Source organism: Triturus cristatus, chromosome 2_2 (genome assembly GCF_964204655.1).
Source record: "Triturus cristatus chromosome 2_2, aTriCri1.1, whole genome shotgun sequence".
In the NCBI taxonomy this organism is placed as follows: Eukaryota; Metazoa; Chordata; class Amphibia; order Caudata; family Salamandridae; genus Triturus; species Triturus cristatus.
Window position 1 is genome coordinate 810,134,787 of NC_140582.1, and position 27,856 is coordinate 810,162,642.

General features: G+C 48.2%; 1 protein-coding gene across 19 annotated transcripts in view; it reads left to right on the forward strand.

Moving 5' to 3' along the window:
• Positions 1-27,856, forward strand: part of FRYL (FRY like transcription coactivator) — a 2,516,714-nt gene that overhangs the window by 797,392 nt on the left and 1,691,466 nt on the right. The gene's annotated exons all lie outside the window — the stretch shown is intronic.

Genomic DNA, 27,856 nt, shown 5'->3' on the forward strand with positions numbered 1-27,856 from the left:
GGTGCCCATCTACCAAATCCATTTATTTCTGTATCAAGTTCCTGTCCTGTTGCCACACTGTAGGAAAGTAGTATCTGCTTTCATAATTACCCCCACTTTTTGCTAGTGTTATTCTGTTTCTGACTAGTCTGACTGGGATCCTGCTAATCAGGACTCCAGTCACTGTGCACCTCCCTAAATTTGACTGTGGTAAGTACTTTGGTACCTTCGCAATTGGCTACTAGTGTATCCTTCTAAGTCCCTAGTATACAGTACTAAGGTACCCAGGGCATAGGTACACCAGGGGTCTCCCTTGGGCTGCAGCATGCATTATGCCAACCATGGGAGACCATTCAAACTGACTATAGGCCTGCCAATGCAGCCTGTGTGAGCTGGTGCTAGCACCACTCACCACAGATATACGTTTCCATATATGAGGTCACTGCACTTAACCTGTAAGAGACCCTAAAAGCAGACTTTTCAATCCCAAAGGCAGGGTGCTAGGTTAGAAGTGTGAGGGTGCCCTACGTGAGCAGGACAACCCCTACATACACCGGAGTCGATTCTCCAGGCTTGGTAAGTGCGGTGAGCCATTGTATACATATAGCGGACATCAAGTCAATTACGGGAAGTCTAACTATATATTGGCTGAACCGATACCGGTCATGTGTGGTTTCAAACATGTTGGAATCCCACCCTAACACCGGATCCAGTGTTGGATGTACGATCCCATGTACTGAGGTGGCTCCTCTAGGGAGCCCCCCTGTATTCCTGGTACCGTCCTTTCAGGTTCTAACAGCATGCTAGTGCTGCTGCAGACCACTGATTCTGCCCTCCTGCTGCTGAGCCAGGCTCGAGCAGGGGAAGGTAGAGCAATAGGTTGCCTGTCGCATGGTGGTGTGACCACCTCCCAGGCAGTACTTTGTGTATTGGGCTGGGGTGGGGGCGCTTGCCAGCACAACTAGACTGCTTTCGAGGGCACATTTGGTGCCCTGCTTACATACTCCAGTTGAACCAGTTCTGAGAGCCTTTGGCTCCTGCTTTGGCACGAAACTGGACAAAGGACGTGGGAGTATCCTCCATCCAGCCCCTCCTCTGGGAGGGATCACTGAATTGTCCAAACCCTTTCCCTAGGGTACTTAAGGGCTTACCTGTTGGTGGCTCTTCAGATTAGTCATGGGACAAGATTAAGATCGGAATCCACTTCAACCGTCTGGGCACCTTGGACTTCGTTGGACTTTGCCTGGATCAGAGATTGCATCAAGGAAGACTCCGGCTTATCCTGGTCTCATCGTCCTGCCAGTCTTCTGCGTTGTCGGTGCCTGTGCTTCATCCAGGTTCTTCTCCAGGCCTGTGGGCTTCAAAGACACCAGAAGTAATCTCCCTTGGAGTGAAGGAGTCCTTCTGTAGGCACTGCAACAAAGCTGACCGTTCTTCTGGTCCTGACATCCCACGAGCTCCGAAAGGTTCAGTGACACAGGTGGTGGTTCTGCAACTTCCTCGAAGTCTGCACTGTCTTCTCAGCAAGATTAGGGCCAGTATCTCTTACTGGAACTGCTGGAGCAGAACCCCTGACCAACGTCTCGACTTGCCGTTGCCAAGGCTTGTTGATTCTTTCCTCCAGAGATCTTCGGGCTACAAAAAGCTCCAGCCTCCGGCATCTCTTCCTACCAAGGTCTTTACTCTTGACCGCATCCTCTGCACCGTAGGCCTGCATGTTGTTGAGCTGCTCGAGGTCCTCTAGCTAATTCTGTGGCTTCGACCTGTGGATCCTCTTCAAGGTCTTCTTTGGCTTCAGTGGGCTCCCCTGCTTGCTCGGGCCTGCTCTGACTGTCCTGCATTTGGTGAATCCCTTGGACCTTGCTGGTTCCAACACTGTCCCTTTTTTTTTTTTTACCACATCTGTTGCTGCTCCCAAGGCTTGTTGGTGCTCCTGCCAGACTCCGACCCGCCTGGTTCTTGACTTCCAATGTAGGACAGCGCGTCAACGGCCCCTGGCCTTTCGTAACGTTGCCTGGTTCTCACATCTGCAGCGAAAAGGTCACCGTCCACTCTCCTGCCTCTTGTCATCGGTGGTCATTGATCTTCTATACCTCCTGTTTACTCCAGAGTGGCAAAAGCTCTGTCCCCTCTGCTTGCAGGTACTCCTCTTCAAGAACCCAACCTTTTTCGCCAGCGGCATCTTTCCTGAAGTCTTCCGTTGTGGTCTATGGCGGTTTCCGATGTCACTTCCCTGGTGTAGGTACCCTAGTTCCTGGGGTATCCATGGGCGTTGCACTCTCCAACCTTTCCGTCTTCCACTGGGTTTCTTCAGGGTCCTCTGGGAAGGGTCCTTCTTGAAAACTGCGACCGCGACTTTCCCATTGACTTCTATTGAGTACACAGCTGTGTTTCCACTCTGCACACAGCCTCCGTGGGATTACTGGGTACTTACCTCGGGTGGTTCCTTGGTTCCCCAGCTCTTCTCAGTCTTCTTGTCCAAGTCATGACTTTAGTCTCCGTTCGCATTCCACTTTCATAGTATATGGTTTGGTCTCCTCCTGGAGACTACTGTGTATTTGCGCTTACCGGTTTCCTTTTGAAATATTGTGTTGATGTCTCCGGGTTGGAAATATACCAATGTGTTAGTGAGTGTGTATGATAAATATAACTATTATCTGAAAGAGACACGTTAGTGGTAGATTCCTTACCATAGCTTTGCTGGGAGAGTAACAGAATAAATATCATACTGTCTGTACTCAAGATGGTCAACCTGATGTGTGTAGGAGGCTGGCTTAGTATATGGAGTACACTTATTTAAGTCAAGCACCCTGCATTAATCCAGAGAAACCCTTATGGTGGTTTTAGTGGTCGCAAGACAACTATAGAATGCTCCAAGTGATAGCTGTGGAGAGCAGCCTTCAGGCTTAGTCCGGAAGGAGTGTTAAGCAGCTTATTTTATCAGATCTAGTCATATAGTGTAGGTTAAACGATAAAGAACCACTCAGCATGGTTATAAAGCACAAGTTACTACTTGTGTAATGATATATCTGTGAGAGACATTAGTTAGTGGTGCATTCTTTACCTTAGAATATCCCCAGGCGTCAGACTGTATCCGGAAAGTTTTGCTTGCAGCACCCCTGCGTGTCAGTAGGTGGCACCATGCGGCTCCGTCGCTGGCGTCGTAAGCGCCAAGATGACGTCACGGAGACTACTTAGGCGCCACCCATGCGCGCTGACGTCAGTTCTTTTTTTCCGCCCCACCAAGTGCAGATCCGGGTTGAGCACGTACCTTAGTCACTTTTTGACTACTCTTTTGAAACTTTTGTCTCCTCTGTTTTCTGCTGGTGCACGTAGGGATGCCTGGTTTTAAGTCTTTTGGGGCCTGCCGTCGCAATATGTCGGTGGCGGACCCCAACGATGTTTGCCTCTACTGCCTCGAGACCGTCCACGACTCCTGGTCCTGCCGGGACTGTCTGGCCATGGCCCCAAAGGCCTTGAGGGAGCCGCGCCGGAAACTGCTGGAGGCCCGGCACTCGTCTCAACGCCGCTCCAGGTCTAGGGACTGTTCACGGGACTGCTTGCAGTCATCGCTCTTCGGGCTCCAAGTCTTCGCCCTTGGATTCCGGTAAGCGACGACCTAAAAAGAGGTCAAAGCGTGTTCGCTCGCCGACGTCCCCTCGTCGGTCCTCGGATGCGGACGAGGGGGACAGGGACCCCGCCCCTGTTGCTCCTTCGGAGCCTGGGAGTCCCGCGGCCTACCCGCCTTAACCGGGTCCGTCGGCGACTCCCGAACAGGTGCAAGAATTTGTTTGCCACCATGGACTGCCTTTTTAGGCCTTGGGCTCCCGCCGGCGTGCCTTAGGCCCCGCGGTCCCATGTCCAGATCCTGTTGGGCAGTCGGCGTCGCTGGCGGATCCAGCTTCGGCGCCACAGGATCCTACGCAGTTGGCTCCGGCCCCAGCGCCACGAGTTCCGGCGCTGCCGACTCCGGCCCCAGCGCCACCCTCGGCTCTGGAGCCGCAGTGGGTGCCGTTCTTTCCACCCTTGCCCTGGTTCCAGGACCATTTCATTCCTGCCTGGGATCCGCATTGGGAGGTGGCGCCGGGCCGACCCCGGCTGGCGCTGTTCACAATGCAGTTTCCGACGCAGTTTGTCCCTGCTTCGGCTCTTCCGCCGCGGCCGGTTCCTCCTGCAACAGAGGTGGAGGATGACTGGGAGGGGTCCGAGGACCCTCTTGCCCGTCAGTGTGACTCCGAGCAGGACTGAATGAACGATCTAGAGGACGCCGGCGACCTCGATGTCTCTTCTGACCCGGGCTTTACCTCTCCCTCGCCTGCAATGGAGGAGGGCGCTTCCTACACGATGGTGCTCCATCGGGCTGCTGAGGTCCTCAACCTCGATCTTCCTTCGGTGGCCCTCAAAACTAACCTCCTCACTGAGGTGCTCCAGAAGGTGTCTACTTCATCGGAGCCCCTGCTTCCCTTCCACGACGCCCTCACTGACGTCCTGTTGGGCACTTGGTCACGGCTGGCCACAGGGGCCCCTGTGGATAAGAATGTCGCTAGACGTCACCGCCCGGTGCCTGGTGACCCTGCGTTTCTGACCACTCATCCCACGCCTGAGAGTCTGGTCATCCAATCCTTGACGTCGCAGAGTGCCTTTCCCACGGCTCCGCCGGATAAGGACTCTAAGAAGCTGGAACAGTTTGGTAAGCGGTTGTTCTCGTCGGCCAGCTTGGGGCTGCGGTCGATGAACACTGCCTGCTTGTTGGGCTGCTATTCCCACGCGGTGTGGGATACTGTTGCTCAGGTGTTAACCCAGTGTCCTGAGGAGGTCCATGCTGTGCTTTCCCAGGCAGTTGCTGAGGGTAAGGATGCGGCTAAGTTCGCCATTCGGTGTGATTTGGACACCGCTGACTCGTTGGGCAGGGCGATTTATACGACTGTGGCGCTGCGTCGCCATGCCTGGTTGCGATCTACTAGGTTCTCGCCCGACGTCCAGAGCTCGCTCATGGACATGCCCTTTGATGGCACTCGCCTGTTTGGCGAGAAGGCCGACAGTGCACTGGAGCGTTTTAAGGACTCGAGGGCCACGGCCAAGTCCTTGGGTCTTTCCACGAAGAGCCCAGCCACTCCTGATTTTCGTTCCTTTCGTGGCCAAGGCAGGGGTGCCCAGGCTCGTTCCTTCAGCAAGCCTGTGCAGAACCAGCCTCAGCGCTGACGCTGCTTCGGCAGGGGCGGCTCTGGGAATCCGCGTGTGGGGCAATCGTCCTCCGCCCCTGCTGCTTCTGCCTCCAAACCTTCCTAATCCGAGCTTTGAGGAACCCCTCACGCCAGTGGGTGGTAAGATCTGCCATCACCTCCCCCACTGGCACACTATCAAATTGGACAAGTGGGTGTTGCAGATCATCCGCAAGGGTTACTCCTTTCCCTTCCAGTATGCCCCTCCAGCCATGCCACCTCAGTACCACCGCATGTCGGGGGAACACTTGGCGACTCTCCAGCAGGAAGTTGCGGCCCTCTTGGCCAAGGGGGCCATCGAGTGCGTTCCTGGGCCAGAAGTAGGGAGTGGTTGTTATTCCCACTGCTTTTTGGTCCCCAAGAAGGACAAAGGGAGTCTGCGTCCCATCTTGGACCTTCGGAAGGAGAAGTTCAAAATGCTGACTCTGGCTCAGGTCTTGGCTGCCCTCGACCCTGGAGACTGGATGGTAGCGTTGGACTTGCAGGACGCATATTTTCACATCCCCATCCTGCCGCTCCAGCGGCGTTACCTGCGATTCACGGTAGGCCAGGAGAATTTTCAGTTTGCCGTGCTCCCCTTTGGCCTTACCAGCGCCCCTCTGGTGTTAATGAAGGTAATGGCGCCCGAAGCAGCTCACCTGCGCAGGTCGGGGGTGTCAGTCTTCCCTTACCTCGATGATTGGTTGTTGAAGGCGGGCTCGCCTGAGGCAGTCGTCAACCAACTTCAGACTACGGCCGACCTCCTGCATTTGCTGGGGTTCTCCATCAACGTGCCGAAGTCGCACCGGAGTCCCTCTCAGAAGCTCCCCATCATCGGAGCGCTTCTGGATTAGACGCTGTTTCGGGTTTATCCTCCCGAGCAGCGAGTCTGGGATATTCAGGCTATGATTCCGATCTTTGTCTTTTTTCTGGGTTTCAGTCAGGATGAGCCTCCGGCTCCTGGGCCTGATGGCCTCCTGCATCCTGCTAGTGCAACATGCCAGATGGCATACCCGGGCTCTGCAGTGGGACCTGAAGTTCAAGTGGGCGCAGCATCAGGGCGACCTGCCGATCATGTCCAGATCTCGGAGGGCACTGCACGACAATTGGAGTGGTGGCTCACGAATCGCGATTGGGTCAGTGGCAGATCCCTCTCCCTTCTCCAACCGGAGCACACAGTGGTGACGGATGCGTCCCTCCTGGGATGGGTAGGCCACTTGGGAGAGGCGGAGATCAGAGGACTCTGGTCTCTGGCAGAGTCCCGGCTCCATATCAACCTTTTGGAGCTTCGGGCGATCAGACTTGCACTGAAACCATTCCTTCCCTCTGTCCAGGGAAGTGTGGTGCAGGTGTTCTCGGACAACACCACCGCCATGTGGTATTGCAACAAACCGGGCGGGGTGGGGTCCGGACCCTATGTCGGGAGGCTTTGCGCCTCTGGACATGGCTGGAACATCAAGGCATTACCTTGGTGGTTCAACACCTGGCAGGTTCTCTGAATGCCAGGACGGACAAACTCAGCCGCCGGTGCTTGATGGATCACGAATGGCGACTGAACTCAGACGTGGCGCAAGGTCTCTTTCAGCAGTGGGTAGAGCCTTGGTTAGGTATCCAGAGCTACTCAGCATGGCGATCGATCCCCCGATCCGACTTCCTCTTCGGGAGGATCTTCTGTCGCAGCAGCAGGGGACGGCTCTCCACCCTAATCTGTCCAGCCTCCACCTCCTTGCGTGGAGATTGAGCGGCGACAGTTGACAGCTTTTGATCTTCCTCCCGAAGTCTGTGATGTCATTCTGGCAGCCAGGCGTCCCTCCACTAAAACGGTATACGCCTGCAGATGGAACAAGTTTGTGGCATGGTGCACAGCGAAGTCTGTGGAACCCTTTCTGCCCCTCTTTCCGAAGTCATTCTGTTCCTTCTTTCTTTGGACCAGCAGGGCTCTGCTCTGGGCACTATCAAAGGTTATCTTTCGACCATCTCCGTCTTTCTAAGGCCTCCAGATCAGCCTTCTCTTTTTAAGTCCCCGGTTGTTAACCGTTTCCTGAAAGGCATTACCCACATGTTTCCTCCTGTGCCTTTCATAATGCTTCAATGGGACTTGAATCTTGTCTTGACCTTTCTGATGTGCCCTCCTTTTGAGCCCCTTCATCGCTATCCTTTGCGTCTTCTCACTCTCAAGACGGCTTCCCTGGTAGCTATCACCTCTGCCAGGAGAGTGAGTGAGCTCCAGGCTCTTTCTTCTAAACCTCCTTTCCTTTCTGTTCATCCGGACAAGGTGGTTTTAAGGATCCGTCCTTCTTTCTTGCCAAAGGTTGTTACGCCCTTCCACATCGAGCAGACCATCACTTTGCCCACCTTCTTTTCGCCTCCACATCCTTCAAGAGAGGAAGAGAGGCTCCACCGTCTGGACCCAAAACGCACGCTCTCGTTCTACTTGCAGCGCACACAACAGTTCCGGCTGGATGAACAGCTCTTTGTTGGCTACGTGGGCGCCAAAAAAGGTCGGGCTGTCCACAAATGGACCATCTCTCGGTGGGTGCATCAAGGGCGGTTACTCGTTGGCTAAGAAGGAGCCTCCTGTGGGGCTGCGTGCCCATTCGACCAGGGCCATGGCAGCCACTACTGTCTTGGGACGCGGCGTTCCCTTGCAGGATATTTGTCAGGCAGCTACGTGGGCCTCGCTGCACACGTTTACCAAGCATTACTGCCTTGGCGGTCCGGAGAGACGGCTTCTTTGGCCGTTCTTTTTCTCCATGACTTTCTGGCGTAATCTATTCACAGACCCACCACTGGGGTTGGTATTGCTGGGTTATCTATTCTAAGGTAAGGAATCCATCACTAACGTGTCTCTTTCAGATGCACAAGTTACTTGTGTAACGATATATCTGTGAAAGACATTAGTTAGTGATAGATTCCTTACCGCCGCACTCATCCTCCCCGTTCTGCGAACTGATTTCTAGGGTTAAGGTCATCCCTATCAGGGCCCTAGTTTTCTTGGCACCAGTGTCCGTTTCTTGCATGGCTCTGCGTTCCTGGCACGGAAAGTAGTGTACAGAACTGACGTCAGCACGCATGGGTGGCGCCTAAGTAGTTTGTGACGTCATCACGGCGCTTAAGATGCCAGGGACGTACGCGGAGCCACACAGTGCCACCTACTGACGCGCAGGGGTACTGCTAGCAAAACTTTCCGGATCCAGTCTGATGCCTGGGCATATTCTAAGGTAAGGAATGTATCACTAACTAATGTCTCTCACAGATATATCGTTACACAAGTAGTAACTTGTGCTTTATACCCACGCTGAGTGGTTCTTTGTCGTTTAACCTACACTATATGACTAGATCTGATAAAATAAGCTGCTTAACACTCCTTCCGGACTAAGCCTGAAGGCTGCTCTCCACAGCTATCACTTGGAGCTTTCTATAGTTGTCTTGAGACCGCTAAAACCATCATAAGGGTTCTCTGGATTAATGCAGGGTGCTTGACTTAAATAAGTGTACTCCATATACTTAGCCAGCCTCCTTCACACATCAGGTTGACCCTCTTGAGTACAGACAGTATGATATTTATTCTGTTACTCTCCCAGCAAAGCTATGCTGTGTTCACCGTTAAAGCTCTCACGGCCTCTCTGCGTTTACCTGACTAGCTTTTATTATTCACATCACAGGTTCTGATGCCCTTCCTAAATTGGCTCACATGTATGTTCCCTCCTTTACTATGTTCCAATACATCCGTACCTTGTTCCTCACATTCTTGATGTGCATGTCCTTCAAGCCTATGCACAGTTGCTCCCTTAGCTTGCTGACCCTTAATACTGTATTCCTCATTAAGATTACATCTGCATGCCATGTCCGTTAACTCCATGCACTGCCTGTGCAACCTTCTATATCACCTTCTTTAACAGATTCGTGTTGCAAACTCAAGCTTACTTTGTGCAGAAGGTAGGGGTCTCTTCCACATAGGACAGTCCATATTTCATTGCCTTTTTCGCTCTGCCACACTGCGCAATGGAGGAGGAAAACCATGTGAGCAGTGATTGAACACTTGTATGATCTACAAATGCCCTATATGTGGACACAGGTGAAGACTCAACAGAGCAAGCATTAAAAATGGTGTAAGAGCAATTCAAAGGCAAAATTGGTAGATTGTGATCTTGAGTGAGAACAAAAGAAAGCTTTTGTCTATCTTGAACCCGTCCATGCAGAATGCGGTTTCTTTCACATTACATAGATTCCGCACAGGCAGAACAGTGATGGCCTGCTTTGAAGTTGGTAGATTGGAGAATAGAAGGTCCAACTTTCAGTACTGAGAAAGAAAAGAGTGGTAATGGAAGATTTTGGACTCCTATGGTTTCTTTATCTGAGTCCTAACACCTTCCAGAGTAAAGGTGTTTTGCAGGTGATAAAAACAAATTGCAGACAAAAGATTTGCCTGCTCCATCTGGCTTCTCAGTGTGGCTTGGGTTCGAGCAGTTTGGAAAGCAATACATTTTTTCACAAGCAGATTCCATCACCGCCTTCCCAAAAAAAAAAATTTAAATTGGTAGTATGGCAGAGTTAATATTGGAATCTTAAAGGAACGCTTTTAGGCATTTGGGACTTGGGACTCTGTAGTCGAGTATGACTTATGAGTATGGTGAGGCAGGTCATTTTTTAAAATGTTTATCGTTTGTTTTTTATTCCTTTGGAATTGCCCCTCCACTCTTCAATTTCTAAGGCTCATCAGGCATTCAGTCTTGTGGGATTATAAAATGAGAGGCACATTTTATTTGGGGTGTTATTTTTCTCCTATTATGTTGAAAGAAGAGTTTGTTAATATTATGAGTTAATTTGTTTTTCATAGTTTTGTAGCTTCCGTAAACTCCTGTTAAGGTGTCCCGGCACTATAGGATTTAAAAGAAGCAACAGAAAATATATTCTTAAATAGCAATTTTCTGAACGCTGGGACTAGTACAAGAACTGTTGTTTTGCAGGTGCTTCCTGAATGTGATAATGAGGGGTGGGCCGTATGACTAAGGTGGGTGAATGCAAAACTTTAGCGGATGGATAGGTCAAAGATTGCCCCTAGTTAAGCTTTCTGTATACTTAGGACACTTAAGAATGAAAAATGTACTCGCTAACGTAAAGGAAAGTTTAAATTCTATTTAGGAAATGGAGGTGATGATTAGGCTGTTATCGCTTCACTTTATTCAATGTATTTTCCCACAGCAGCCATTTTTTACAGAAATTATTTACGTTATGAGACTAGAATTCCCATGACCAATTGGGAAAAAGACATCAAAGCAGTCCATCTAATCATAATGCAGTCGTCAGTATAATGGTCCTTGTAGCCCTTCTGTCTCCCTCTTTCTTCCTGGATTGACAGCATTCAACCATTCATCTTACTCCTTTTTGTTGGATTCCATCCCTAAAAGGATCCAGAAGATGCACATTGTCTGTCACTACATAATGAAAAACCTGAAGCATAATCAGACTACATGGCATTGCATGACTAAAAACATCCTGTTCAAGACAAGAGACCCGCCCATACTGTAAGACAAAGGCATTATCAAACTTTTAAATTCCTCTTATGTTTCCATTAGGGAGAGAAGAAATCTTCTGGAAGAAGTATAGGGTGATCTAATCCTCGCCTCCGTGTCCTTAATAGAATTGAAACCTTCCTTTACGTTCGCTAGGACATTTTTCATTCTATGTCAGGACCTGGCAGCGAGGATTAGGCTAGTTCAAAACTTGTTCACCACTGCGCTTGCCAGAGATGGAATCTGTTTTAAAATAAAAATTTTAACAGAGTTAGAAGACCAGTCTGCAGCGTTGAGGATATGCTCAAGTCATGCTTCCAGGCAAAAGGCCTTGGAGTCCATTGCATCTCTGATTGAATGGGCTCCAAACTGGGATGTATCAATCCCCACTTCCTGCATGACCCGTCTGACCCATCTGGCAATCGTAGGTTAAGAAACTGCCCTGTGGGTCTATGTGAGAGCAGTCAGTGGTTGTCACAATGGGGACAAATATCATTTGTAACCAGTTCATACCTTTCTAATGGTGCGAACAACGCACAATTTAGGAACTTGCGAGAAAGCAGGGTAAGACACTAACTTAGAGTTACATTTTGTTAGGTGAGTAATCTGAAAGATCACCCTGTCCGGAGTAAAAACTCTACCTGTAATGTCCAAGGCCCAAACATCCGGGACCTGGTGACAGGATATTAAACACAGGTACTTATTAGAAGGCCAAGCTTGAAACAGTAAAAGGACTTTAACGTCTAGACTCTTTCAGTGAAGGTTTCTCCTCAGGAAGTTTTTCACACCTTCAAAAAGCCTTCTTCCACCCCGTCGGCGACGGCCTCGTCGACGGTGACCTTGACGACGAGGAAATCTCCATCTACAGCCCTGTGTGTGAACTCGTCGACGACGACTGTTTCAACTTCTGTCGTGTCTTTTTCATTATCCACGACGACGACTACTTCATCGTCGACGGCTGGTAGGTCTGTCTCGTCGACGCTTAAGATAAAGAAGTCATCGTCGACGTCCAAACTACCGTCGACGCTGTGATCGCCGACGACTGTGTCGATGACGACACCGTCGACGAAAGCTCAATCGACGACAACACCGTCGACGGGAACTCCGTCTACCATGGTGCCCGTCGACGCTTCACCGTCAAAGACTACACCGTCGACGGCCGCAATCTAAAAAGTACGTACGTACATCTGAAGATCACAAAACGTACGTTGACGCCGGCCCTGACTTCCCCTAGTAGGGTCCAGTTATTGCCGCCAGCACACCTTTTGGAGGAAGAAGATTCTGATGATGACAGTATGTTTAGGACGACGACAAGCCCATCTCAACTTAACGTCCAGTATCAGGACAGTTCAGACTATGAGGATCAAGTACAGGAGGATCAGGCACTTTTTCCTGAAGAATACCATCCGCCTCCACCTCCCTTGGTTTGTCTGCCTGCATCTTTAGTTTCTGATCTGCAATTCCTCATTACGGACTATAAGCAGAGATTTCCCACTTCTGCAACGTCTCCGCCTCCAGCTGTGTCTCCACCGCCAAGACCACAGCTTCCACCTTTAAATTTGCAGTCTGGGCCTGTCACTTCACCACCTCCGCTTTCTACAGACAATGAGGAGGAGGATCGACATGAGGAAGGAGAACTTCAAGATTCCCAATCTACTCATGATGAGTGGGACAATTATGTACTCCCCTGTCCAGCTTCCCCCGTGCCCGATCAAACTGACTCGCCTCCTGAGGACATTGGGGGATTTCACAACGTAGTGGAAAGAGTGGCGCAGCATTTCCAAATACCTATGCCTTCACACCAGCAGGATTGCTTTCTCTATGATTTTAAAGAGCCTTTTAAAAAAATCAGTCAGATCTATCCCTATTATAGATTATATATGGGATCAGGGTGTTAAAATAATGCAAAAACCCTTCCTTGGTGCACCCAGTATTGCCTCGTCTGGATAAAAAATACAGAGCGCCGGATACTGCTCCAGCTTGCCTAACCGGACATCCCAAATCAGAGTCCGTCATCACACATGCTGCTCAGCGGAAATCGAAAAATCCTTCCACGCTGCGGGCCGGTCCTCCAGACAAAGACGGTTTGATACTATCGGAAAACGTTTCTCGTCAATGTCTGCGTTAACAGTGCGTGCATCCAATTCCTTGGCACTGTTAGGACGCTATAACAGGCAGATGTGGGCAGATATTGCTCCATATCGTGCGGGCTTGCCAGAAGACTCAAAGGAAAAGAAAGATCTTGCTGGAGGGCGAACGTTCTGCATCCGAGATAAGACTGTGCAATGGATATCGCCTCTACTGGATTTCGCCAACTGGCTGGCGCAGCTGTACTACGGCTGCAGGGTTGGTTGAAGGCAACTTCATTCCGACCGGAAGTGCAAACAAAAGTTTTGGACATGCCCTATGATGGTCAGCTTCTTTTCTGAACACACATTGATGAAGCTCTTCAGGGTGTAAAAAAGGATACCGACACAGCTAGAGCTTTGGGTACCCTTCAATTCAAGAACCCACCTTTTCGGGGCTCAAGAGGAAGGGGACAAACATCTGCAAGAGGTGATTACCAACACCCATCTTCCTATTCTTCCAATCAGCAATTTCGGCCACAATACCAGCAACGTCAACAGCACCAATCAACCTACTCTAAGTCCTCCTTTCGTGGCAAAGGAGGTCGACAGAAAGACGCTGCTCGGCGACAATGACTTTCCACTAACGCCGGTCTCCATCTCCTCTCCGCCCTCAAAGGTTGGAGGAAGAATTTCCCACTTTCTACAAAATTGGAAACAAATAACAACGGACCGTTGGGTTCTGCAACTAGTTCAATTTGGCCATTCACTAGAGTTCATTCAAATTCCTCCCCAAACCCCTCCACGACCTATGCTTCACAAAAATGTACGTGCTCTACTCCTGGAACTTTCACTTATGCTTCAGAAGGGAGCTATAGAAAGAGTTCCTCTTCGTCAAAGGGGGAAGAATTTTTACTCCCGTTTTTTCCTGGTACGCAAAAAGGAGAAGAAATGGAGACCAATTTTAGACTTGAGAAGTCTCAACAAATTCTTTAAAAAGCAGTCGTTTCTTATGGTTACTATCCAGGAAGTACTGCAACTTCTCAATGCGGACGACGACATGGTTCTTTAGACCTTCAGGATGCCTATTTTCACATCCCTATCCATCGGAATCACAAGAAATTTCTGAGATTCGCAGTAGTGGGCAGACATTACCAATTCCGTGTCCTACCGTTCGGACTCAAATTGGCGTCACACATTTTTACAAAATGCCTTTCTCCGGTTGCCGCATATCTCGGACAACAACACCATCAGGTCTTTCCATATCTGGACGACTGGCTCGTCAAAGCACCCTCTCTAGAAGGCGCGTCCACGTCTTCCGATGCCGTTCTACGGCTTTTCGATCGCTTGGGGCTCACTCTCAATCAGGACAAGTCCGTCCTCCGGCCTTTCCAGCGTATAACTTTCCTGGGTGCTACTCTCGACACGACCCAGAAGAAAGCTTTTCCCTCACAAGAGCGAAGAGACCAGCTTCTTTCCATGGCGATTCGCATACGGTCCAAAAAGTCTCTTACAGTGCGCCTTTTTAAATCTCTGCTCAGGATGATGTCTTCCTGCATTCTACTAGTTCCACACTGTCGCCTTCACATGCGCCCTCTTCAAGAGGCTCCGTCAGCTCAATGGGTCCAATGTTTGGGATCATTAGACAATGTCATCCGGGTGACCCCTCAGATGATCAAGGCTCCACGGTGGTGGATTTGCCCTCAGAACCTTTCTCAAGGCTTGCCTTTCTTGCTTCCTGCTTCTCCACATACCATCACAACAGATGCGTCCCTGGAAGGTTGGGGAGCTTTCCTCCAAGAACTCCAGATCAGCGGGAAATGGTCCCTTTCCGAAAGAAAACTCAACATAAATCTCCTGCAGCTACGAGCGTTTTATCTCGCTCTTCTGGCATTCCTACCACGGATCAGAAATTCACTAGTGCTTGTGCGGACTGACAATACCACGACAATGCACTATTTAAACAAGCAGGGAGGGACTCGTTTTCTAACGCTCTCATGAGTTGCAAAAAATCTGGAACTGGCTGCTCCTTCACAACATTTCTCTTCTGGCAGAGTACGTTCCAGGAACACACAACGTTCTGGCCGACTCTTTGAGCAGACAACAGACAGCATGTCACGAATGGGAATATAATCAGCTGACTCTCAACCGCATATTCTCTCAATGGGGCACCCCTCTTCTGGACCTATTCGCTACCAAGCAGAACGTCAAATGGCAACACTTCGCAAGCAGGCATCCCCAGAAGGGATCTCTAGGGAATGCATTTTCGATCGCATGGTGCTACGTCTTTTCATACGCTTTTCCACCAATTCCCCTGATTCCCAGGGTTCTCAGAAAATTGAAAGCGGAACCTTGCACGCTCATCCTGATAACTCCAGCTTGGCCACGCCAACACTGGTTCACGGAGCTTCACCTTCTCTCCCTGGAGCCACCGATCCAGTTGAAACTGTTTCCCTCTCTTCTCACAATGAACAACCAACAAGTCCAGCATCCGGATCCAGCATTTCTCAGATTATCAGCTTGGCTCCTGAGTTCAGAGTTCCAGGGTCTAGACATACCTCCTGACTGTAGAGCAGTTCTGGCTCAGGCTCTAGCAGACAGTACTAACAAAACATATTCCTTAAAATGGAAGAGGTTTTGTATCTGCTGCAAGTCAAACAAAATACACCCTCTTTCATCCTCTCCAGAGCAAATACTGCCTTACCTTCTCCATCTGGGGAACTCTGGTCTCGCTCATGCCTCCATTAAACTCCATCTGGCAGCAATATCCCGTTTCAGGAGATCCTTTGCAGGCCCTTCTCTGTGGTCTAATAGATTGATTAAACAATTTCTTAAAGGCCTATTTAGGACATTCCCTCCTGTAAAGACTTTACCTCCTTCATGGCAACTCAACACAGTTCTGGCTCAGCTTATGAAACCCTTTTGAGCCGATACACAGAGCTGGTCTTAAGTATCTCCTGGAAAACAGCGCTCCTTCTAGCCCTTACCTCGGCAAGGCGGGAATCATGCTTTCTCAATTCAAGACCCTTTCCTTCAATTCAAACACGACAGGGTTATACTACGCACAAATCCGAAATTTATACCAACGTCCCGTCAAACTTCCATCTCAATGAGCCTATAGTGTTACGATCCTTTTTTCCAAATCCTCAAACCGTGGCAGGAAGGACCCTGCGTTGTCTGGATCTTAAACGCTACCTAAAATTCTACATTGACAAGACAAAGACATCCCGCAAATCCAACCAACTCTTTGTGGCTTACAGTCGACCTAGGAAAGGTCTCCCACTCACTAAACAAAGTATCTCTTGCTGGATCTCCGCAGCTATTACTTTTTGTCACCAGCAAGCTGGGCAGCCCCTGCATTCCAAAGTTCAAGCCCATTCCACAAGGGCAATTTCTACCTCAATGGCACTTTTTGCAGGTGTGCCCATTGCAGACATTTGCAGAGCGGCAACATGGAAGACGCCGCATACATTTACCAATCATTACTGCCTGGATACGGAACTCATGAAAGACGCTGCAGTGGGACAAGCGGTGCTCCGTCACCTATTTCATTAGAGGTGAGCCCTTCCTTTCATCCTTTCTTCCATACGCACATTTCTCTATTGTGTTTCTTACTATGCTATTTCATTGCTTCTTGGTACTTTCTATTTTCACGTTGATATGTTATCTGGTGAATTCATATATACTGTCCCATTCGAAATGTGCTTATCATTGCTTACTACTCTGATTCAGGCATGTGAATCTATGAAAGATACCCTGATACTGGATAAGGAATGCGTTACTTACCTGTAACTGCAGTTATCCAGTATTGGTATCTTTCATAGATTCACATGCAACCCACCCACCTCTCCTGGGAGGACTCTCTTGGGTCTCTGTGATACAACTACTTAGCTCTGTGTTTACCAGAATCTGAGGGACTAGAGCTCCTTCCAGGAAGGTTCCAGAGGGTGGTGATAGCTGGGTTTTTTTTACAAAAGAACCTGGATATGTTAACAAGGTGAGGCCCTTGGCCTATTACTCTATATGTCTAATGAGACATTACTTTGTTTATGTACCGGGGACTCCCATCCCGACGACGGGGAATGATTCAGGCATGTGAATCTATCAAAGATACCAATACTGGATAACTGCAGTTACAGGTAAGTAACGCATTCCTTACAATTAAAGGTTCAGTATCAAACATAAGCATAATACACATCTGATAAGAATCTGAATAAATACCAGGAAACAGTAACCTTGTCTAAAAATGTAAGATATAAAAGAGCTGGTCTTCTTTGGTTAAAATTCAAAGGTACAAGTAGAGGACGAATATACTTGTCGCAGATTGGCCCATTTGGGGCAAATTAAAACCATATGTAAAGTGTCTAATGCAGAGAACGCATTACATGCAAATGGGAAGGTCTAGTGGCTTATGCCATTCTGCTACTAGTTGAGGGAACATATTCAAACGAAAATGTTAAGTCTTCTGTGAATAACCTGCATATACAATGTTAAATAGATTTTTATTTTATTTATAGATTACACCATGGCATAATGTATATAGCAATGTTTGCGCAGTGAGTCTAGATTTTTAGCTTCATTGGTATACACCTTAAAGGCTCTTAACTCCCACAATATCTGATTTGGAGATTAGCTCTGGCGAATTAAAGAGATCTGGTAAGCCCAAATTTGTCAGGGTAGTCATGTAACTCAACCATGGTATACATAAGCTATAGTACATGTTCAAAGAGTCAATCAATATTAATCTGTTAAATTCTAAATCTTTTTTGGTCTGTATCGAATGCCTTAAAAGTAAAGGGCGCAAACGTATGTAATAAGCTATAAAACCTGCCCCTATCTCATTGTGTACTAATTCTGCAGGGATATTCTGCAGGGTTCGTAACAGTTTACTTAAATACTTATTTTCTGCCATTTGTATAGGAGATTTGTAACCCCAAATCTCCGCTCCAGAGTCTACAGTTGGAACACACTTAGCATTATACAGGTGTAATATAGACTTTATATGACTGTAGCCTAAATGCCTGGATAAAGAATCCATGCTAAAGGCAACCCTATCAAACGATTGAGTATGTGATTTCAATAATGGGTCCAAGGACAATTTGTCATCTAACCGGATGCCTACCTAGCTGACCTTGCCCACTTTACCTATGTTGTTACCGTTTATTATATAGGTTTTAGTCTTGGTACCCCTTGGTCCTATGGTCATGGTATATGATTTAGAACAATTAATTTTTAGTCCCAGATTTTCCATAAAATCGACATAATAAAAGTTGCAGGCCATTGCAGAGAGGGATAAGGTGGGCAGGCTATTGGCATGGCTTGCTAACCCCTCTCGCAGGGGCAACGCCATAATTGAAATAGCGGATCCGGACGGGCACCCATTATACAGACAAGACACCATAAATAGTAGGTTCTATAGCTATTATGAACAGTTGTACAGGAGATCGGGACCTAGGAGGGAAGGGGAGATAGAATATTAATCGGAGCTTCCCCTCCATGTATTATCTGAGGAGGATGCAGACCAACTAGGGGCAGAAATATCAGAGCATGAAATCCGAGCTGCCATTAAAGAGCTGGCGAGAGGGAAAACTCCAGGCACAGATGGATTCCCTAAGGAGTTTTATGCAGCGTATGTAGAGGAATTAGCCTCTAGGCTGGTGGAGATGTATACAGAAACAGGGGAGGGAGGTCAGCTACCAAATACCACTCGAGAAGCGGTGGTGATTCCGCTACTTAAACCTGATAAGTACCCCCTGGAATGTACGGCGTACAGACCCTTGTCGATGCTAAACCTCGACTTCAAGACCTTGAGTAAGATATTGGCGACAAGGTTGCTACCACACATGACGGCTATGGTATACCGAGAACAGGTGGGTTTCATCCCGAAGAGCAACACAACACTGAATATACGCATATTACGCTCTATCTGGGGGCGGTAGGGCAGCAGGAGGGTCCGATATTCGCAATAGACAGAGAAGGCATTTGATAGCCTTGAATGGGAATTTCTGTCCGCCGTCCTAGCAAAAATGGGGGTCGGGCAGGGTTTTCTGCGGTGGGTGTGACTATTGTATACTGACCCGGTGGCGAGGGTACGCACAGGACGTATGAGATCTGAGCAGTATAAAGTGGAGGGGGCACTAGACAGGGTTGCCCTCTCTCCCCATTACGGTTTGCGCTGGTGGTGGAGCTAATTGCATTTAGGGCGCGCTCTGGCGAAGAATACAGAGGTCTCCAACTAGGAGGACAGAGGCACCACATAGCGCTGTATGTGGAGAATCTCCGGCTATTCCTTAAAAATATGGGAGACGAGTTGCGAGGGGCGAAGAATATGATCGAGAAGTTTGGTGAATTATCGGGCCTGCAAGTTAATTGGCAGAAATCTTGGCTATTCCCAATAGAATCGGACACTCCACCACCAGAGAACCTGGGGGGACTACTGTAGGAACCCTGATGTTTCCGGTATTTGGGGGTGAGGATCTTCCTTTCCATGGCAGATGTACAAGAAGGAAATGTAGGGGGGACGCTGAGGACACTCGGATAACATGATATTCTGGGCAAGGCTCCCCCTCCTAGATGGTGGGCCGGATTTCCCTATTAAAAATGGTGGCCCTCCCCATACTATTATACTTCTTAAACACACTACCAGTATGGATACCGGGGGCATGGTTTCGGGAATAAGACTCCTGCATCTCTGCCTTTATATGGGGAATGGGCAGAAGGAGGGTAGCCCTAACTACACTAAAAAGAGCACAATCAGAGGGGGGCCTCGCAGTGCCTGATATGGAGGCATATTACTTGACTGGACAGCTACAAAGATTTACACAGTGGGTAGCAGGGAGCATAGCACTGGACAGGGGGATGCCCCCCTTCGCCCCAGAGAAGATGAACGTGTTACGCACCCTGTTGGGGGACAGTGAATGCACAGCAGGTCCAAAGCAATGAGCACAAAGTGATACGTCGGTGCTGGGGTAGGTGCCTCCAAAAGACTGGGGCATGTCACCCATACTCACCGGAATTGCCACTGGCACTCCTGAGAGCGCTCCCACATGGGGGGCAGTAGAGAGGAATGGAAGATTGGGAACGGGCCGGAGTATCAAAGGTGGGAGACTTATATCGAGACTGGGAATTACTCTCTTTTGAGGGGTTGAGCACAGATTGGGACATCCCTCTGGGGCACTTTTTACTCTACGGGGCAGTTATGGGGGCAGTGAGGAGGCACTGCGGCACGGGCACATCAGAACCACCATGACATGCCACATGCAAGTATATATGCCTGGCATGCGGGGGGGGGGAGGGGGGACTATAAAGACTGCTACATGCCTATACAAGGCCATGGGGCGGGAATCTGTACAGCCGCTTGAAAGGTTGAGGAATAAGTGGTCTGAGGACATAGACACACCACTGGAAGACAAGGACTGAGAGAGCATCCTATCACGCACGTCGAAGGTATAGAGGAATGCACGCTTTAGCCTAGTTAGCTTCTACATGTTACACCGCGTGTACATAACACCGGAACTCCTTATCCGATTCTTTCACAGAGAGGACGCATAGTGCCCGAGGTGTAGAGAGCGAGGGGTGAACTATATGCATATGGTATGGAGCTGCCCCGCCCTGACACAATATTGGCAGGAAGTAACAACAGAACGAACAGTCCTCTGCACACCAGATCATGTCCTACTTAACCTGTTTCCCCACACAGCTAAGACCAAGGTCACAGAGCAGTTCCAGGATCTTGCCTTCATACTGGAAAAAAGGGAGATTACTAGTAGAAGGAAGGCCCCGGCAGGACCCAACATACACAGGTGCAAGAGAGAACTAGAGAAATGGGCAGGATGCAAGGGCAGAATCTTATCCCGAAACGTGAGATGAGGCTTGGGAAAGGTGGAAAGGGCCAGGCATGGGAAGTTCTAATGGAGGAGCTAAGGGAAAAGGACCCCGGGTCTGAAGCCCCCACTCTTGAAAGACCATCACAACATGGTAGTCCCCAGAGACGGAGCCAGGAGGGTAGGGGGGAGCAAGCACTAGGAGACGAGGACTCATAGAAGCCCATAGATCGAAGGGGCTTAGAGCTAGATTGTGGCGACCGAGTGATGAAAGTACACACAGCGAGAAATAATAAATGTGGTCACAGGGAGGCATCCTGTAACAATAGAACACAGCAGTGCCGGGGGAGAGGAGGGAGGGGTAGGGTTTAAGCTCCAGTTTCAGGAGGGGGGAGGGGAGGGAGGAGAGCTGAAGACATGTTGGGCTCGGCAATGCATTACAGCACCTGAAACAATAACAATGCAAAAACAAACTAAGTGTAAAAGACGACAGCCAGAATACAAGAGAAATATACAGAATGTTCACATGTACTAGCGATATTGTGCTATGAGAGATGCATGTAAAAGGCAAGAAAGTTTGTTTACAAAAAAAAAAGTTGCAGGCCATTAGTTGTGCTGGAGATAAGAACAGAATCATCTGTGTACTACAAAGCGGGTACCGCTCTATGTCCTATCCTTGGGACATCTTTACAATGTATCCATAAAAACTGATTTAATTGATTTATGTATAAAATAAAAAGGAAAGGAGTTAAAATACAACCCTGCTGGACCCCCTTCCCTAACTGAAAGTGCTTAGTGCATTCCCCTCGTAGACCATATCTTACCGATGCTTCAAGTCCTGTGTGCAAATAATGCAAAAATGTATCTAAGGCCTCCTCCTCTCCCATGTTCCTCAGCACATCCTACAGCCTGTCTTACCACTTTGTCAGTGGCTGTGCTGAGGTTCATGAAGGCTAAATGTATACTTTCTTTTTTAACCACAGTGTATTTATTAACTAAAAGATATAAATTCTAATTCTGTTCTATAGTGCCTCGTCCAGACCTGAACCCATATTGAATTTCTAACAAGATATTACTAGCGCCCAGTCTGTTAGATGCTTCAACAAGATCCTACTCGACACTTTTACTTCCGCATCAAAGAAGTCGGGCAGTAGCACGCTGTATCAGCTCGATTCCGTTCTTTGAAAATGGGTACTATGACCGATTGTTTCCATGAAAGGGGAATGTAACTTGGTGCTGCCACATTCAGATATTGGGTGATCAATGGGGCCCACAAATCTATACATGATTTTAAAAAGGTCACCTGGAGCCCCATCTTGGCCAGCACCTTCCCCGATGAGTTATTTTATTATGCTTTCCCTCACCTCTTTCATTTCAAAATAGATAATGGCTCCTTTAGCAGGCCAGGCAATATTAATAAACTCTGACACCTGTATATATGCGATCAAAATGATTCTCCCATTTTTGCGCAGGTATGGTAGCACTTAAGTCTGGTACTGTGCCCTCATTGAATAATGGCTGATGCCTCCTTAAGCTTGTCCCTGGCTTCCCTCCTCAGGGCGCTTAATCTATTCCTGCGATCTAACACATACGCCCTCTTGGCTGCTTTAACAGCGCATATCTGCCTTGGTTTTAACTTAAGGGCTAACTTTATATCATTATAGGCCCTGGAGTAGTTCTTATTGAAACATTCAGGACCTGGGTTAATTGTATTAATATGTCTAGTCAGGGCTCATTGGGTCTCAATGCAAATAATGGAAAAATAATCTAAAATGACGTGATCATGTGCATCAATATTCAGACACGCATCAAATTCACGGCTACACTTCTGGACCTAATTCCTTAGAAAGTCCCCCGGAAAGACTTTCTCCCAAATAATACTCCTCCCTTGAGATGTAAGCGGGTCTTTATAAATGGAAGTCTTGGCCGCAGGATTCCACCAACCAAATACAGCCGTAATCTGGTTGTGATCACTAAAAATACTCCATTCGATTTTAAAATCTACCAAAAACTGAAGCAGGCGTGCAGGTATTAAAATATAATCAATGGTTGTATTATTACTTATTCCCTTGAAAGTCAGGATGGCCATGGGTTAGTCATTCTCTTCTTTAGATAAAAGATTAATAAGGTTTAACTCTGTGACCAAAAGATAAAGATTATCACCCTGGTTGAGTGCTTAAAATGAATCCGCTCTAATCCCTATAAGTGTTCCTGATCCCTGCTTTCCTCAGCGCATGTCTCACAAGGATGTAGGTTGAAATCTCCAACTAGCTGGATATTGGTCAGAAGGACCACTCTGACAGAATCTTCTAAGCTCTATATACAGTGCTATCTTGGTAGATGGTGAATTATAGATATTGATTGTCTACACCTTGATATAATGGGCAAACAATAGTAGTACTACCCAGATAATTCCAGAGTCAAATGTTATTAGTTCTGTGGTGCAGTCTAATCTTAAGCTTATAAACGTTGCCAGGCCAAGGCCTCTGCTTTAGCCTAAAAAGCAATAAACCCAGCCATAAAACGGTTCCCCTCTACTTCCCAGGTCACTTGAAAGCACACTATCCCAAATATTTTACATAGATCCACCCCTGGTTTATCAGCCAAAAATGTGCTTAGCCCTGCGATATTCCAACTTAGTGTGGACAAATTAGTATTCGTATCGTTCAAGGGATCTCCTTCCCCAGTCTCCCTCCCTATTATATCTTCAGCACATAAATTCATATCTTCTCAGGGATCAGACTGACGTGGACCGTTCTCTTCTCTAGAGTCAGTCTACATCTGCTAGGGCATCAAAACATTTGTAGGTAGGTATACCAGAAAAACTAGACATGTTCACCATGTCCCCTACTTTCAGGGTTGAATCAGTCTGTGTATCCTCCCTAAAAGCTTTAGGAGTCATCACAGATACCTGGTTCAGTTGATCTCTTGGTCTATTAAAAATAACCCAAATGCAAAAAATAATCTTACTGAATTCCACCTGAGTATTCGAATTCCCATGTATACTTTTGGCCAAATTAGAACTATTGAAGTTGACAATGTTGCAATCCCCTTGTATGTCCAGCCTCCCAGGCCCGGTCCACCCCTCCCACCTCAGCATCAAGATGTTATTCACGAGTCTATGCGAAAATCTTCTATAGCGACCCAAGCAGTTCAGTCTTATTAAATAACTGCTCATATGACTCCTTTTGACCCCTCCTTAGGCCAGGAATGCTTGCAAGGATAATCACATATGGACATGACGCTGGGGGCAGTCCTATCACTGGCTGTACCTCTACTTGGGTTTCTCCCTTTGTTCTTTTTTGCTTTCTTGATCCTTAGATGCCATGAGAGGGGGTTCTTCTATTCCTTTTTTTGCATTGCGTACTATGGAGCCCCTCTGTGTATTTGAATTTGTTAGAATAGGTGACAATCGTCCTAATTCTCTGTGCAACCCAGGAATGAGATTTATAGTATCTGCTGGGGGAGAGAGTTGTGAAGTCCCTTGGGAATGGTTCTCAGTCCTGCCTAATGAAGCTTTAGTGTAGTTCCATCTTTATCTAATTTATCACAGTGTGCACATACTTGTTACCTGCCATCCTCTTAACGTCCTCGATGGCTTTGTTTAGAACATTCAGCTTTGTAAATATCGGTAATAGTTTAGCCTGTAAAAGCAATGTAATTTTAACTAAAGCCTCCCCCTCCAGCCACCAAACAGTGTTTAAATTCTGTCCTTCCTTTCCCCCGCTTGTTCCGGGTACGATGGGTGTGATGGAGGTTTCGGCGGAGGGTCAGCTGCTGTTGAGTCTCGGGCAACATCAGGGGACTTTAAATGTAAGGAGCTTTGGGTCGCTTTTTTAGTAGCCGTGGATTTTGGAATTCTCTTCGGGTGTTTCACCTGCTTACTATGGGGTGGACTGTCAGGAGAGCTTTCTCTCAGTGGTAATGAAATAACTCATGAACCTTGTGCCACTTGGTCCTTAGAAAATTGCCCTTGATCAATTGGTAGAGGAGTTATGGGGCCGGGTGAGCCCTGGAGCTATTAAAGACACCAACCGCAGCAGAAAGGGATAACCACCTCTCTTTGTGATTAATCTCGTTATTAATTGCCATCATGGCCCTCTGAAGCATTCAATCCAAAGAGGTTGGCATTGAGGGTGTTTGTGCTGTGTTCGAGCCTCCATCTATTTTCCTATTACCCATCTTGGTGCCTTTGGTCGTCCAAGTAATAAGCCTCCCGCCAGAAAAAGTAATCCAATGACAGGACCAAGAGGGGTGGTCTGGCCTGGCCTCTTCTGGGCTCTGATGGGCGCAGACGGGCACTACTGGACGAATGCCCCTATTCCTGCGCTCTGCAGTGCGCTGGGGGACAGAGTCCCACCCCAGTCAGCCACCCAAAAGCAGGTGAATCTGTTGCAGGCCTCAGATGGTCTGGATTGAGCAGCCCGGGGTCTGTCAGTTGGTCTTCGCCCCAGAGAGTCTTGGTCAGACACCACGCACGCCCTTCAGTCCCAATCCCATCCCCCCCTCAACCATCCTTATACCGCTTACTCCTCTTACACCTCTCCTCCTACCGCCGTCTTCCTTGCTGATGAAGTACAGGGGCTATGAGATGATGAAATGGCGGTGGTCCCCTTATGCTCCTTACTGTCCTTAGGCTGTATTCTGCTGAACAAATGGCGAGTGTGGCCTCCAGGTCGTTGAGGGCTCGCTCAGTGACCGCCGACTGTCTGCAGTTAGATTTGCAGGCTCATACAATCTTCGCAGAGCAGGTGAGAGCAACTGTGCGTACCAGCAGGGAGTCTAGGCTTAGTAATGCGGTAACTCTGGCTGTGCTCGGGTGGCGTTCCCTCACTGCTCTTGCTCAGTCCACCCTCGCTCAGTGGTCAGTGGTCACAGTGAGAGTTAATTTTCTTCTTGTGCCTCAGGGCCTCCTGTCACTGATGGCATGGAGGATTTCAGGAGACAGTGGCATCTCCCAGGACTTTCGGAGAGCGCTTTCAGACTCGTATCGGAGTCGTGGGCACCTGGCACAAGGAAAACTTATAGACTGGCTTGGCGTAAATGGGTTTGTTGGTACCTTCGACAGAATTATGATCCTATTTCAGCTGACCTAGTTCAACTTATCAATTTTTTGTCTGAAATCTTTGCTTTAGGCCTGGCTTATCGAACTGTTAATGTCTACAGATCGGCCATTGCAGCAGGACACTGTTTGGTAGATGGTACCTCGGTAGGCCAAACCTTATTAACTAAAAAGCTTATGAGAAGTATGCGTGTTTTAAATCCACTTTTGCAAAAGGAGGGAAGGCATAAGGTCTCAAACAAAGCCAACTATGAAGGAACGCATCCCCCCCCAAAGCCTGAGGGTCTGGCCTCCAGCTGAAAAATTTGGGCAGTTGAGTGTTGACAGATCTATTCCAAAGGGTCCCCATATCGACTGAATGGTGAGAAAAACCTCTGTCCAGTTTCCAATTGCTCAAATCTTTGAAATTCCTGCTACCCCATTGTTCAAGCCCGGAATATATTCGGCAATCACCGAGATGCCCTTGCTGAGGCAATATGCCCAGTAATTCTTGGCTAGGTCTGAGAGTTCTGTGGAATGAGGTCCTCCCATCTTGTTCACGTATCTCACAGCAGATATGTTGTCCATGCGAAGCATGACAGAACACTTGATGAGACCCTTGGTAAAGCTCCAGATTGCAAAGGATCCTGCCAGTAGTTCTGGGCAGTTGATATGTTGTTTTCTCTTGGGCTGTCCAAATACCCCCTGTTGATGAGTCGCCACATGTGGCACCCCATCCCTCTAAGCTCGCATCCGAATCTGGTTCTTCCCCGAATATGGCCCTGCCATTCTACGCTTCCCCATTCCTCAACCACCAGAGTATCTCTTTCTTGAAGTCTGAGTCCAGGTAAACTATCTGAGAATAGGATGGATTCGCTCTTGGGGCTTTGGCTTGGAGTCTCTGAAGGGCCCGGTAATATAAGGGTCCCGGATATATGGCTTGGATAGTCGAAGACAGTAGGCCCAGAACCCTTTCTAAAGTCCTTAGCGAGAAACCCTGGTTCTTTAGAATTTTGCTTAACTCCTTTCTTAGTATTCTGATTTTTTGCCCTGGCAATTTCAATTCTGCTTGGACTGTATTTACCGTAAAGCCCAGGAACTGTGTGTCCTGGCTTGGAGTTGAGGATTTTTTGGTGTTTATAATGAAACCCAGGTGTTCTAAGAGATTTATTGTGAGGTCTGTGTGTTGAGAGGCTACCTCTTTGATTTGAGCCATTATTAAAATGTCGTCCAGATCTAACATTAGTCTTACCCCTTTGCTTCTTAGCCAGCCTGCCACTGGGCGCTGGACCTTGGTGAAACACCAAGGGGCTGACGACCGACCGAAGGGGAGGAATTGGCAGAATTTCTGATGTGGGGGCCAGATAGGGATGGTCAGGTAAGCGTCCTTTAGGTCTAATCGAGTAAGCTAATCCCCTTTCCTTAAAACATCTCTGAGAAGGTGGATTCCCTCCATTTTGAAATGGCGGTAAACCACCGTTTAGATTTATGACCGGTTGCTGACCATGCCAATCTCTTTTCCCTCTCGGATTGCACCCTTGGCAAACAGGTCTTTTACCTCCTGTGTCACCAGGGCGGAATCTTTTCGGGAAAATTGTATTTCTTGGGGAAGTCTCTCCTGAATAGGTAAGTCTATGAATTCTATCTTGTAACCTTTGACGGTATGTAGTACCCATGGGTCTTGGCTCACCATGCTCCAGTTCCCACAAAAGAGGGCTAGTCTCCCTCACCCCTTTACAGGGGTATCTGAAGGGTTTTTGGGTAGTCTTACCTGTTGAGAAGCTTCTTTGCTTTCTTTCATCCCTGAAGCCTCTTCGCAGAATCTTTGCCTTTGTGGATAGGATGATTGACCTCCAAAGCCAGATTGGGAGGATCTTCCTCCTCGTCCCACGAAGGGTCTTGATGAGAAATTTCCACGGCTGGGAAACCGACCCCGTATTCTCCCGGTGCTGGCAAAAAATCTGTTAAAGACTTTTTAAATATCTTTTTGTGACTTTTGAATGGAGTTGAAAACTCCTACATACTTGGCCATTTCCTTGATAAATTCTTCTCCGAAGAGAAGGCCCTGGGAAGATGCTCCCCCTTCTTTATTAACCAGCTCGACTAGCTTCGGATCTATTTTCAAGAGCACACTTTTTCGCCTTTCATTTGAGAGCGCAGTGTTTGCGTTGCCCAGTAGGCAAATTGCCCTTTGTGCTCATTGGCGTAGTTCCTTTGGGTCAGTGGGAGT